General features: G+C 49.8%; 1 pseudogene across 1 annotated transcript; it reads right to left on the bottom strand.

Moving 5' to 3' along the window:
• Nucleotides 1-76: 76 nt before the first annotated feature.
• Nucleotides 77-12009, bottom strand: LOC309797438 (dipeptidase 2-like; annotated as a pseudogene). Its single transcript has 9 exons — nt 11956-12009; nt 11529-11808; nt 10720-10839; nt 10355-10496; nt 9984-10053; nt 9687-9863; nt 9227-9307; nt 4324-4346; nt 77-239 (listed from the first exon to the last, which is right to left on the bottom strand). The product of its transcript is annotated as a dipeptidase 2-like (transcript).
• Between the last annotated feature and the right edge of the window lie 18 nt (nt 12010-12027).

The raw sequence follows: 12027 nt of genomic DNA, 5'->3' as shown, positions 1-12027 counted from the left end.
GGGGGCGCCCTAGGTTGCTCTCCCCGGCCTGTAACCTTCCTGTCCAAGCTGGGGTGCTTCTCTCAGAGGGCCACCTTCAGCCCGAGGCCTCCCGGGAGCACACCTCATCCCCATCTGCCTGCAGCCGGCCCCGCCCACCCTGAGGGCTGCGTGCCAGTGCTTCTGTGGCCACAAGTGCTCTGGGCTCCCGGTTTCCCGGGACTGGGCCATGAGGGCTTGTGTGGGGGAAGAGATAGTTTCTGGAAATGGGGGGGTGGGGGGTAACCATGTGAGCTCTGGTTTCAGGAAGGGGTCCTCTGCCCCCGACCTTCTCTCTCCACCTACTTGACTCCCCAACCTGCATGACCATTCTCTGGGGACTTCAACTAGCGCCTGGGAACTATCAGGAACCTCCCCCACTTCTGTCAGCCAGCCTCAGGAAAGAGCGCCCTCAGGAGTCGCTACACCTCCCCAGGGCCTGAATAGAGGGACTTTGGGGATGTGAACTGAACGACCTTCTGGGGAGAGTCAGCGACCCTTTTACTCAACAGAGCAGGAAGCCAGTCAGCAGGCTATTTGAGTGGAAGGGAATGAAGTGATTTCCATGGCAGCAGAGTCCCCACCGCAGCAATCTTCCTCCCAGAGCTGCTGGCTGACCTTCTGGCCAGGATCCCTCCTACCTCAGCGTGGAAGGCCCGGCCTCGTGGAGAAGTATAGGTTCTGAGGAAAGACCTGGCACCTGGGTTCTGCTGCTACACTTGCCTTATCTCGTGGCCCTTGTGGCTCTAGCTTTCCCAGAAACCTCAAGGGCTTAAGTGCCTGTGCTTACTCAGAGGCTGCACGCCATTCCCCATTGCCAGCCTCAGGCCCTCCCCCTAGCTGCCTCCTCTAGAGACCCCCTCTCCTCAACACACACACACACACACACACACACACACACACACACACACACACACTCTCTCTCTCTCTCTCTCTCTCTCTCTCTCTCTCTCTCTCTGGGGATGTGCCTTCTCACAGAAGCTCAACCACAGAGATGCTTTAGGGACTGTGCCCAAACTCCTTCATCCCCAGCCTCTCAAGTTTTTGCTGTGATCCCTGGCACCCCCTGGAGCTGTTCCACCTTTGGAACCTTTCCCAGGTGGCAGGAGTGCCTAGCACAGGGGTAGTGACCTAAGTCTGAGCACTGGCGACCCTAGAAATGTGTTACACACAAACATTTTATTGAGCAGTAAGGGACCCCACGGGGGACAGAAAGGGCTGGCAGTAAAGGAGCATGTGAACCTCGGGGCAGGGTGCATGCTGCTTGACTCTCCATCCTGTTCTTGCTTCAGGGAGCAGGTCCACCATGCTCCAATCGCCGGTTTTTGGGTCTGGAGCAGCCCAGCTCTTCGTCCGAACTTTCTGAAGAGTGCTTTCGTTTGGGCGCACGTCTGGGGACTGGCTTCACTGCTTCCACCTTTGCTGGTGGGGCCAAAGGAACATCCCCGTAGGCCCGGTAGCCACCAACCAGGCAGTATGTCTCCCCATGCCAGCCCAACTGCGTTTCTCCACACCCTCGGTAGAGGACATGGTAGTGCCCGGGTGTGGGAGGACAAACGGGAGCCACTGCTGCTGCAAAGAAAATCAGAACTGATCAGTCACTTGTGCTGTGCACAGTCTCCTGCCACAATTTCCCCCTCTCATGTCTCTCCCAGTTTCTGGCTGAAGACCTTTAATCTACTTGACATCCAAAACACAGCCTTGGCCCATCACCTCTATGAGTCCCTAGAGAAGGGACACTGGCTGCAAAAGCAATCCCTAGCGCCTACGGCTGCAGCAGATGAGGAAGTCTCTTCACCGTTTCCAGGGAAAACAGTAGAACCCGAAAGAAATTGCACTCATGATCCTCTCCATCTCTCCCTTCCACAACAGAGAAAACATTTCTTGCAGTCTGTCACTTCTGAGGCTTTAATGGAAATGTCTTTCAAGTTTTGGAAAGAAATAATCTAATACAAATTTGTTAAGAACCCCTCTCACCTTGGCAACCCCTCTTGGGCCCCAGTTATACCGCCTGTTTCAACCACACTGAACTCTAGCCCTCTGGTACTTTTATCTAGATTAGAACAAGGCTGAATACTGAGGCAGAGTGATCAGGAGACTCAGAACCGGGGTCTGGGTACCAAGTCTAGGCTCACATCAACGCAGCCTCCTGGGACACCATCTCCTCAGCCCTCCCGTCTCATTAGCACTTCATCACCCCCCCCTTCATTCTTCCGGTCTTCCCATCAATATGGCACCACCCTGTCCCCGAGTACTCAGCAACTCAGTATGGGATGTGTCTGAGAGGACCGATAGAGATGTCTGCATGACAGCACAGAGGTGCCTGGGTTTGAAGGTGTGCTTCTAATTGTGGCCCTGTTCCTCAAACTGCTCCATTTACCGTTTGCCAACAAAAATGCACTTGTCTTTTGCTAAGAGGCCATTCAGGAAAGGGTCTGAATGGAAGCATCCTGTAGCCCAAAGGGGAAGGCTACATTATAAAGCTTAGAACCGTCCTGCACACTTGTCCAGGGATGACCTTTCACTTGTCCTCAGCAGTGAGCCCTGTGGGTCCCTGAAGGTGTCCCAGGTCACTGGTATTACTTACATGTGGGAGTGTGCTCAGTTGTACATAGTTGGCAGGCCCCACAAAAACATGTGCCAGCCAGGTGAGGTGGATTGTATCCCATACCTCCTGTGGAGGTGGCCGGTCTGGGTGTACCTGCTGCACTGCCCAGCCAGGGAACAGAGCACAGGGTTGAGTATATATAGCCTATGAAGTCAGACATTGTCTCTGATAGTCAGAGAAACTTCCCTACCAGTCCTCCACCAGATACGAATCTGTTTGGTTGTCAGTTACCATGGAATCTGTTACCGTGGAATCTGTGAGAAGGCCTGTGAGGGCATCACTACCCAGTGAGGTCATATATGGAACCTGTGACTTGAGGGGCAGGCTTCAGGAGGAGGGGCAGTTTTGTGGAGGAGAACAGGGTAGAGGCAGAGGTACTCTGCCTGGCCCCTCACAGCTGGGCCTCCCCACCAATGCCGTAGTCTAGTAGACACCCCAGGTGGGGCGTGCTGGTGGTCTGGCACAGCCCCAGGGGCCACAGGAGGGCAAGAGAGACCCACATTCTGTGATTGGCTTGAGAGGCAAGATTAAGGTAAGAGACAGCTAGGTTGTATGGCACTTAGCCTAAGAGGCAGAGATTTGTGTGGACAGGGGAATCAGGGAAGGCTCCTTTGCAGTGGGCCTGAAGGACAAGTGAGATTTGGACCCATGGGGAAGAGAGGGAAGACATTCCAGTTTGGAAGAATAAAAGCAAAGACACACTCTTCTCGACCTTGTCCTGCCCCCAATATAAATTCATCGCACCCTGAAATTTTTACAACTGAGGACTTAAAGAAACCAAGAGGTTAAGGGGCCTTCGCAGTGGTACACAGGTAGTGGAGAGGTGTTCTGCTCAATGGTTAGGTTCATGTCGGGGCTCCGGGTTTACAGCTGATAGGAATATGAGGACAAGCTCCTGCCATTTCAAACATTTCCAAGTGATACTGAGAGAGATGTTAAAGGTGCAAAATGCGGGTGCTGAATGACCTCACAAAGTGGGAATGGTGGGCCCATTTGAACATGAAATTGAAAACAAATTCATGACAAAAGGACATAATACAAAATGACAACATAATCACTCCAGGCCCCTCTCCCCTAGAAGTAAAAGTCATTAGAATCCTCTGTCTCTCCACCATGAAAGGATGAGATAAAGACTCAGCAGCAGCCCCCGTGAGAAACATGGTCAACAGTGTGAAGAGGTGTTACTCAGACGATTTGGTCCGCCTCAGAGAAGGAAAGAGACAACTCTGCCCTTAGCCTGATCAGGCCCACAGGAAGCAAGCACATTTGGGGCAGCCTCTGATAGTGTGGCAATGAGAGAGAACCTTCTTTAGGAGGGGGACTCCCTGTTGCCCGACCCCCACCCTGAAAAAGCAAAGATGGGACATTCGTTTAATGGGGCTGTTGCAGAGGCGTTGTTCCCAGGAGGTAGAGACTGCTTCGACTACCATTTTAGAGGTTGGGCCACCGTGGTTGAGAAGCACAGCACCTTCTCTTCCTAAACTGCTTGAATCAGCGGGTACACGTTAGGACAGACGAAGTCAGGCCTCATTGGAGCGGACTGCCTTTGGGAGTGGTAGAACGTAAACTGTGAAAGGGAATGCTCTGGAGGAGGTTTGTCATGGCAGGTGGGCCAGCATGAGACCATTCAGATTCTCCACGGCTCCAGAGATTACTTGACTGGGAGCATCCCTGTGATGTGGCGGGGGGACTCCTACCTTAACAGGACCTGGCTGGGCATCTGGGGAAGGCGGAATAAACGGTTTATTAACTTACGAGAGCGAGAGACTCACAAAAGCACCGAGAAAGACTTGTACCTGGATTCTTGAGCCAACCCTAAGAAAACTTATCTAGATCTGGAGTAGGGCTCGGGAGGCTGCACTTTTAAGCTTCCTGGGCAGTCCCACCACAGTGGTCCATGGATAGAGTGACCAAATTATTGTGAGTTCTTGGTTGCTTTGGGGAGTCAAAGTGGGCAATATTAAAAACTGCAGCAGGCATACGTATAAACAGGGAATATTCAAGGCAAACAGAGGTGTATAGTTATTCTGTGCATGAATCAGGTTTGGGAAAAGCTAGCCTGGTGGTTAAAGAACACAACCCTTATGACAGACAGACCAGATTCTGTCCTACTTACTTGTGTGATTTTTGACCAAGTTCTTTTATCCTTCTGACTGTTTCTTCATATGGAAAAGAGCGATGGCTGTACATTTAGCACAATATTCTCTTTTGGCAAAAGTTGCTCTGGGTCCATTTGTGTTCTCCGCAACTGAATCCTTTCCAGTGTGCAAGCATTTTTAAGTTGTTTGGTGAAGTATTACATTGGACTTTCAACTGTTCATTACTTTGGGCAAAGCTTATGTAGTGCTGCAGAGACTAGAACCCATGCAGAGGTAGTGAGAGGATGTTATAAGCTTATTCTGCCGGTTGATACAAAAGTTTAACCTTTTCTCCTCTTCCTCCACCTGCCGCCAAGACATGAGAAAGAAGGCAGAGCCTGGAAATGCACACCAGGCAATACTTCTGTGTCAGTTTGCCTTTTATTCCTCTGCCAGTACTTCCCAGAGAGATTTCACCAAAAGTGCCTAAGCTTGCCATGGCCATTGTTGTGAAGGAAGTTTCTCTCTATTGCTAGTCACATCCCCTTTTCCTTCTCCTGGGGACTTAATGGATGTTTGGGGGCAGGAACTAAAATTTAAACTAAAAGGTAAAAAACAAAAAAACAAAAAACAAAACAAAAGAAAAAACAAGTGTTCTTTTTGTAACATCTTTATTGGAGTATAATGGCTTTACAATGGTGTGTTAGTTTCTGCTTTATACCAAAGTGAATCAGTTATACATAAGTTCCTATATCTTTCCCTCTTGCATCTCCCTCACTCCCACCCTCCCTATCCCACCCCTCTAGGTGGTCACAAAGCACCGAGCTGATCTCTCTGTGCTATGCGGCTGCTTCCCACTAGCTATCCATTTTACGTTTGGTAGTGTACATATGTCCATGCCACTCTCTCACTTTGTCATGGCTTACCCTTCGCCCTCCCCATATCCCCAAGTCCATTCTCTAGTAGGTCTGTGTCTTTATTCCTGTCTTACCCCTAGGTTCTTCATGACATTTTTTTTCTTAAATTCCATATATATATATGTGTTAGCATACGGTATTTGTCTTTGTCTTTCTGACTTCCTTCACTCTGTATGACAGACTCTAGGTCCATCCGCCTCATTACAAATAGCTCAATTTCGTTTCTTTTTATGGCTGAGTAATATTCCACTGAATATGTGTGTCACATCTTCTTTATCCATTCATCTGACGATGGACACTGAGGTTGTTTCCATCTCCTGGCTATTGTAAATAGAGCTGCAATGAACATTTTGGTACATGACTCCTTTTGAATTCTGGTTTTCTCAGGGTATAGGCCCAGTAGTGGGATTGCTGGGTCATATGGTAGTTCTATTTGTAGTTTTTTTAAGGAACCTCCATACTGCTCTCCCTAGTGGCTGTACCAATTTCCACTCCCACCAACAGTGTAGGAGCGTTCCGTTTTCTCCACATCCTCTCCAGCATTTATTGTTTGTAGATTTTTTGATGATGGCCATTCTGACCGGTGTGAGGTGATACCTCCTTGTAGTGTTGATTTGCATTTCTCTCATAATTCGTGATGTTGAGCATCTTTTCACGTGTTTGTTGGCCATCTTTGGAGAAATGTCTGTTTAGGTCTTCCGTCCATTGTTTCATTGGGTTGTTTTTTTTGATATTGATCTGCATGAGTTGCTTATATAGTTTACAAATTTATTTATGTTTATATTTTTTGGAGATGAATCCCTTGTCAGTTGCTTCGTTTGCAACTATTTTCTCCCATTCTGAGGGTTGTCAGAGTCCAGAGTCTTGAGTGTTCCCCCAGTATCCAACTTGGACAAGTGTACAAATAGTGGTGGTCTAAATGATGTAGAGAGATGAATAGTGGAAGTTAAGTATTGAAGGTAAAATTAATCGTTCAGTAACATCACATAATTAATTTTAAGTGTCCATGTTATACTTGGGCAGAGTTGTTCAGTTGGCAATTAGTTAAGTTTGTAAGAGACTCAGGAGAGAGAGATGTAAGTTTTAGGTCAAGATCTGTGATATATATGGTGGCTGGAATCACAAGAGTAGATGAGACCATCTATCAAGGGCAGAAGAGAGCTTCTGAGAAATACACATCTCTTGGCAGAGGGCAGAGTGAGAGTGCCCAGTGAAAGAGATAAGGATGTCCAGAGGCAGGAGGAAGAAGTAGCAGGTTAAGATGCTACTGTTGTGAAGGTGAAAGATTTTTCTGAGATGCCAAGTTTGATCAACAAAATCAACTATTGCTGAAAGGTGACAGAATGACCAAACAATATTCACTCAGTTTAATCACAAACTAAATGTTGGTGAATGCAATTCCAGTGCAGATAAGTAAGAAGAAAAGAGCAAAATTGTGTGAGTCACGAGGTACATAAAGATAAGAAAATACAGACAATGAGAATAAATACAAGTTTTGATAAACTGCACTGTGAAATTAGGAAGAGAGAAAAGGTAACTAGAGAATTACTTGGCATCAAGCAAGAGTAATTTTTAATGGGAGGGAGGCAGCTTTTTAATGGGAGGGGGCCAAAATACAATCGCTAAAGAGGAAAACCTTAACAATACCAATGAGGTGGGAAAATGAATGGAAGATACTGAGGAAGTGAGACTAGGTATTTATACACTATGTCGAAAAGCTCTTCTTGGACGTAAAGAGAAGAAGGTAGTTTGGGGTGTTTTTGCTTTATAGTCTGTGTTTTCTCTGTGAAATAAAAGTTTGATGGGAGGTGATGTCACCTCGAGATAGCACTCATCAAATATCCTATGTGCTTATCTACATTTTTCATCCTCCTTTGTAGTTCAACTGTTTTCCTTTGATTCGTTGTGGCCAGTGGCAAAGAAGCAGAATCAAGTGTATCACTTCTGAGCTGAGGTCATTAGGAGCCAGTGTCCCTCTTGTCTGGTCCTCTGCTATTGTGACATGGGAGGTCAAATAGTCCAGATGAGGTGGCTGCAAGATGGATCAGGACCATGTGATCTGTAAGGGCTTTACTCAGTAGAGAAATAACGTACTCGTATTTTCCACTGAGATTCCTGTGTTCAATAGATCTGCCTGTGAGAGCTCAGAGAGCATAGCGAAGGCTGAAATGACAAAGAGGGAGAGATGTTGGTAACAGATGGAAGGCGCCTGGCAGATAATATATTAAATGGTAAACAAAGCTGCTGGAGTAAGAGAGAGAGTATATAAGAGATGAGAAGAAGGCCAACTGTATGTAGTATCTGACGCTAAGGAGTGAGGAGAGAAACAACTGAAAACTAAAAATAAAAAGAATGATCAGAAAGAAGCTAGGTGGTATGCCAACAGAAATCATAAGATTGCTATAAAACATAAAGGAAGGTAGTTTTAAAAGAAGCACCATCTAATGGAGTCAGTTGTTTCCCAAAGGCAAAATGCTATGGGAACTGAAAATAAAGCATCTGATTGGATGGCTAAACTTTTATGAACAAAAGTGGAACCACTTCAGGAAAGTCATGGGAGAAGACGCTGTGTTACAGTGGGGAGAGTAATCAATATATTGTGAGGAAAGGTGCCTTCATTTGCAAGAAATGCCAATTAAGAAGTGAAGACAGCATTTAAAGGGAAGGGATAATGTAAGAAAATTAAAAAAAAAATTTAAGGAAACTTGAATAACTCGTAGACAAAGAGGGAGGTATTAGTGAAAGACTGAAAATCAGAGAAAGCTATCTTAAGTTGTTGTTATGGACTGAATTGTGTCCCCCGAAAAATTATATGTTGAAGCCCCTCCTAAGTTGACTGTAGAAGATAGGAGATAGGTCCTTTAGGGAGGTAACTGAAGTTAACTGAAGTCATAAGGGTGAGGTAATAATCTGACAGGGACTGATGGTGTCCTTATAAGAAGGGGAATAGATTCCAGAGATCTCTCTCCCTCTGCTCGTAGAGGAAAGGCCGTGTGAGGACACTGCAAGAAGACAGCCGTCAGCAAGCCAGGAAGATTGTTCTCACCAGAAACCAATTCTTATGGTATTCAGTACCTTAATCTTGGACTTCCACCCTCCAGAACTGTGAGAAAATAAATTTCTGCTGTGGAAGTCGTTCAGTCTATAGTATTTCACTATAACAGCCCAACCAGACTAATACAGACCTTTATGTACACTGCAATATACAGAAGCTAAACAGTGATTGTGAGCCTGAGATTACATCTTGAACAGAAGTGTAATGACGCTTGTGGTACTCACAACTTCACGAATTTTGTCAGAAAGATGTGAAAAAAAGTCAGTCAACCAACGGTTCTGATAGTGGATATTTTCTTTATGTGTTTGACATAAAGCAGTGTCTGACAGCCTCCCTGATACCCATCCGTATCGCAGTTTTGATTCTGTGGCTCCAGTTCCACATGGCACCAAGGTGCTGTGTACTGTCCATTCTTGGGTTTTTGGGTGCTGTACCTATTGCCAATAGGTGGGTCAAACCACTGGGGCTCTTCTGAAGTCCTCCCTAAATTTGGACCCAGCTTCAGCTCCAAATCCGAGTTTTCAGAGAGCCCAGGGTGAGGCTCGCCTGCCACAGTAGACACGTTGGCTAACGGGTTGCACTGCAGCACCCACTCGGACAAGGGCACCATCACGATGCCACCGTTCTTCTTCTGTAGGGGCGGACCCGTGGCCAGTCAGCTTGGCCCCCAGCACAGCCAGCTGCCTGTTCACTCTCTCGGCCCCTGTGAGGAAGGTGTTCAGCCCTGGCTGTGAGGTCAGAGTCATCTCCTCTCTGGGTTTGTGTGAATGGAGGAGCCGCAGCCCTGGTCTGGGTGGTGTGTTGGCCCTGGGTTTCCGGGTTTGGAGGAGTATCTTACCACCTAGACCCCCACCTAGGGCTGAAGAGTTCAGGGGCTGTGGACCGTGGGTTTTGGGGGCAGAAGATATTTAACCTGGCGTTTGAGGAAATGGAGGGAGAAGAGGCTCAGGTTCAAGGGCTCCTGGTTTGAATCTCTTGCTTTAGGTTTGAGGGCCAGGGCAGTCTCTCACCAGAAGCTGCAGGATATCATCAGGAACATTGCGAGTGTTCTTGCACATACCCCGGGCAGCTGAGTGGGAGAAGATGACAGGTGCCTGTGACACTTGTAGGGCTCGCCGTGCCGCAGCATCCGAGACATGGGCCAAGTCCACCATCATGCCCAGGCGGTTCATTTCTGCCACCACCTTCTGCAGGGACAGGATGGGGAGAGGGCATGAGGGCTGCATTTATCTTGTGTGTATTTATCTGTAGGGAACAGGCAGGGCTGTACATTCATGTGGGGCAGGGTATGGAAGCCGGGTCCTTACCTCGCCAAAGCTGGTGAGCCGACTGACATTGCTGTAGAAGGGGTGGATACCCTTTGCTGAGCTCTGTGCTCTGCAGGATGGCCAGGAGGCAGTCTGACTGGTGGCCATGACTTGGCTACAAGAGCGTAGAAAGAGGTTGTGTCGAACCGTCTACACCTGCAACTCCCTGATGCAAGAGGAGGGACCCAAACTGGGCTGTGCCTGGCAGTAGGAGGGCCCTTCTGGGGATTCAGTCTTGTTCTGCAAACCTCCATTCCCCTCCCAACCCCAGGTTCAGGGCTGGATCCCAGGGATAAACTTGCTTTGGGCCCCAGCGTGATCTTGGGCAGATCCCTGCCTCACTGGGCCCTTACCATCTGCACTGTGCTCACCAGGGCGTGTTGCAGGTGTGGGTGAGTGTCACGTAGCGCACACCCAGCGCATAGAAGGTACGCAAGATGGAGAGGCTCCTGTCCAGTGAGTGGCCGCCCTCCACACCAATGAGGCTAGCCAACTTCCGGGTATTGTTGAGAGCTGGGGGCAGGTAGGTCAGATGATCATTTTCAGAGGCAGGGGTAGCTAACTGAAGTCCCTAACACCTACCACGACCAGTCTCTTTACCATTTTGTTTTGTTTTTTTGGCCGTGCCACGCAGCATGAGGGCTCTTAGTTCCCCCACCGGGGATCCAACCCGAGGCCCCTGCAGTGGAAGCGTGGAGTCTTCACCTCTGGACTACCAGGGAAGTCCCCCGGCTACCTTTAACTGAGGTCACAAGCTCCAGCTCAGAATAGGAGGCACACATGGGGCAGATGAGGTGAACTTGCTCCACGGTGAGGCGCACAGCATCGCGTTCGTGGGTCCGGCATGGGACGCAGGCTCACCAGAACTGAGGGAAGGCAAGGGCTTAGTTTGGGCTTTGGAGCTCCTTGGGCTTCTCATAGCCTCCTCAGCTGGCACAACACTCAGTGTGCCCAGAAGTCCCATGTAATGCGTTGCTTTTCCTGTGGTACATGGATGCCCGTCAGGTTGGCTCACTGTGACCCCTGTTCCCCCAGCATCCATGGCATGGCACTTTCTAGGTCACTATGGTAACTTAGTTCCAATGTGACTAACCTGTGGTCTCTGAGGCCCCCAAACTGCCCCACATTCCCCAGCAGCCATGGTGGCACCTTGTGTGTCCCTGGGCACCCACGAGATCATTTTTCAGCCTGTCCACGCTGGTCTGGCCATGGCTGAAATTGCGCAGATTAACATCCTGTAGCCCGTGGTGGTAAAACTGCCTCAGGACCAGGGGCATGTCGTTGTGGCTGGAGGGAGGTCAAGGCAAATAGGTGGGCTCCTTAGGTCTTGGGATGAGGCAGGACACATTGCCTGGCCTGGGCCAGCCTGTGGGTCCCCCACCTCCCACTGTCACACAGACTATACTAGGAGCAGCTGAGGCCTGGGCTGAGGGGTTCCCACCAGGGAGGGGATGACAGAGAAGGGGAAGGGCATCCATAGATGATGGAGAGGACATCCAGGGGTGGTGGGAGGGAGCCTCCCCACTAGCTCTGCATGCTCCGGACCTCCTGCCCTGCCCGGGGCCAGGCTAGGCCCCCAGCGGCCCCCAGCAGCCGGCACACACTGCAGCCACCCGTCCACAAGCGGGAAGTCCCGCATCAGGGCCCGCGTGCGCTCCCGCGGACTTGGGGTTCTGGAGGTGCCCGGCGTGGTCTTCACGGGTAACCGGCCGCAGCAGCAGACCCAGCAGGAGCAGCAGACACAGCAGAGGCCGCTGGCTGAGTGCGCGGGGACCATCGAGGCGGGCAGAGGCGGGTCTGCGAGGGGCGGGCAGTGGGGTTCTGCCTGTCGACACAGGGCACCCAGCGTCGCGGCCTCGCGAGGGGGGCGGTTTGAGGGAGGGGATACAGAGTCTCAGGACCCTCGCAGAGAGCCGCGATCCGGCAAGCCCAGAAGCCACAGGGCAGCAGTGCCCTCCCGCCCCCTGCTCACAGGCAGCTCCTGCGGGCTAAGCTGGCCTCTGCGGAGAGCCCACTCGCCTCCCATCGTGGGTTCCCTCCACCC

The sequence above is a fragment of the Mesoplodon mirus genome (assembly GCF_964341445.2).
Source record: "Mesoplodon mirus genome assembly, contig: HAP1_SCAFFOLD_530, whole genome shotgun sequence".
NCBI lineage: Eukaryota > Metazoa > Chordata > Mammalia > Artiodactyla > Ziphiidae > Mesoplodon > Mesoplodon mirus.
This window is presented reverse-complemented; position numbering and strand designations above follow the sequence as displayed.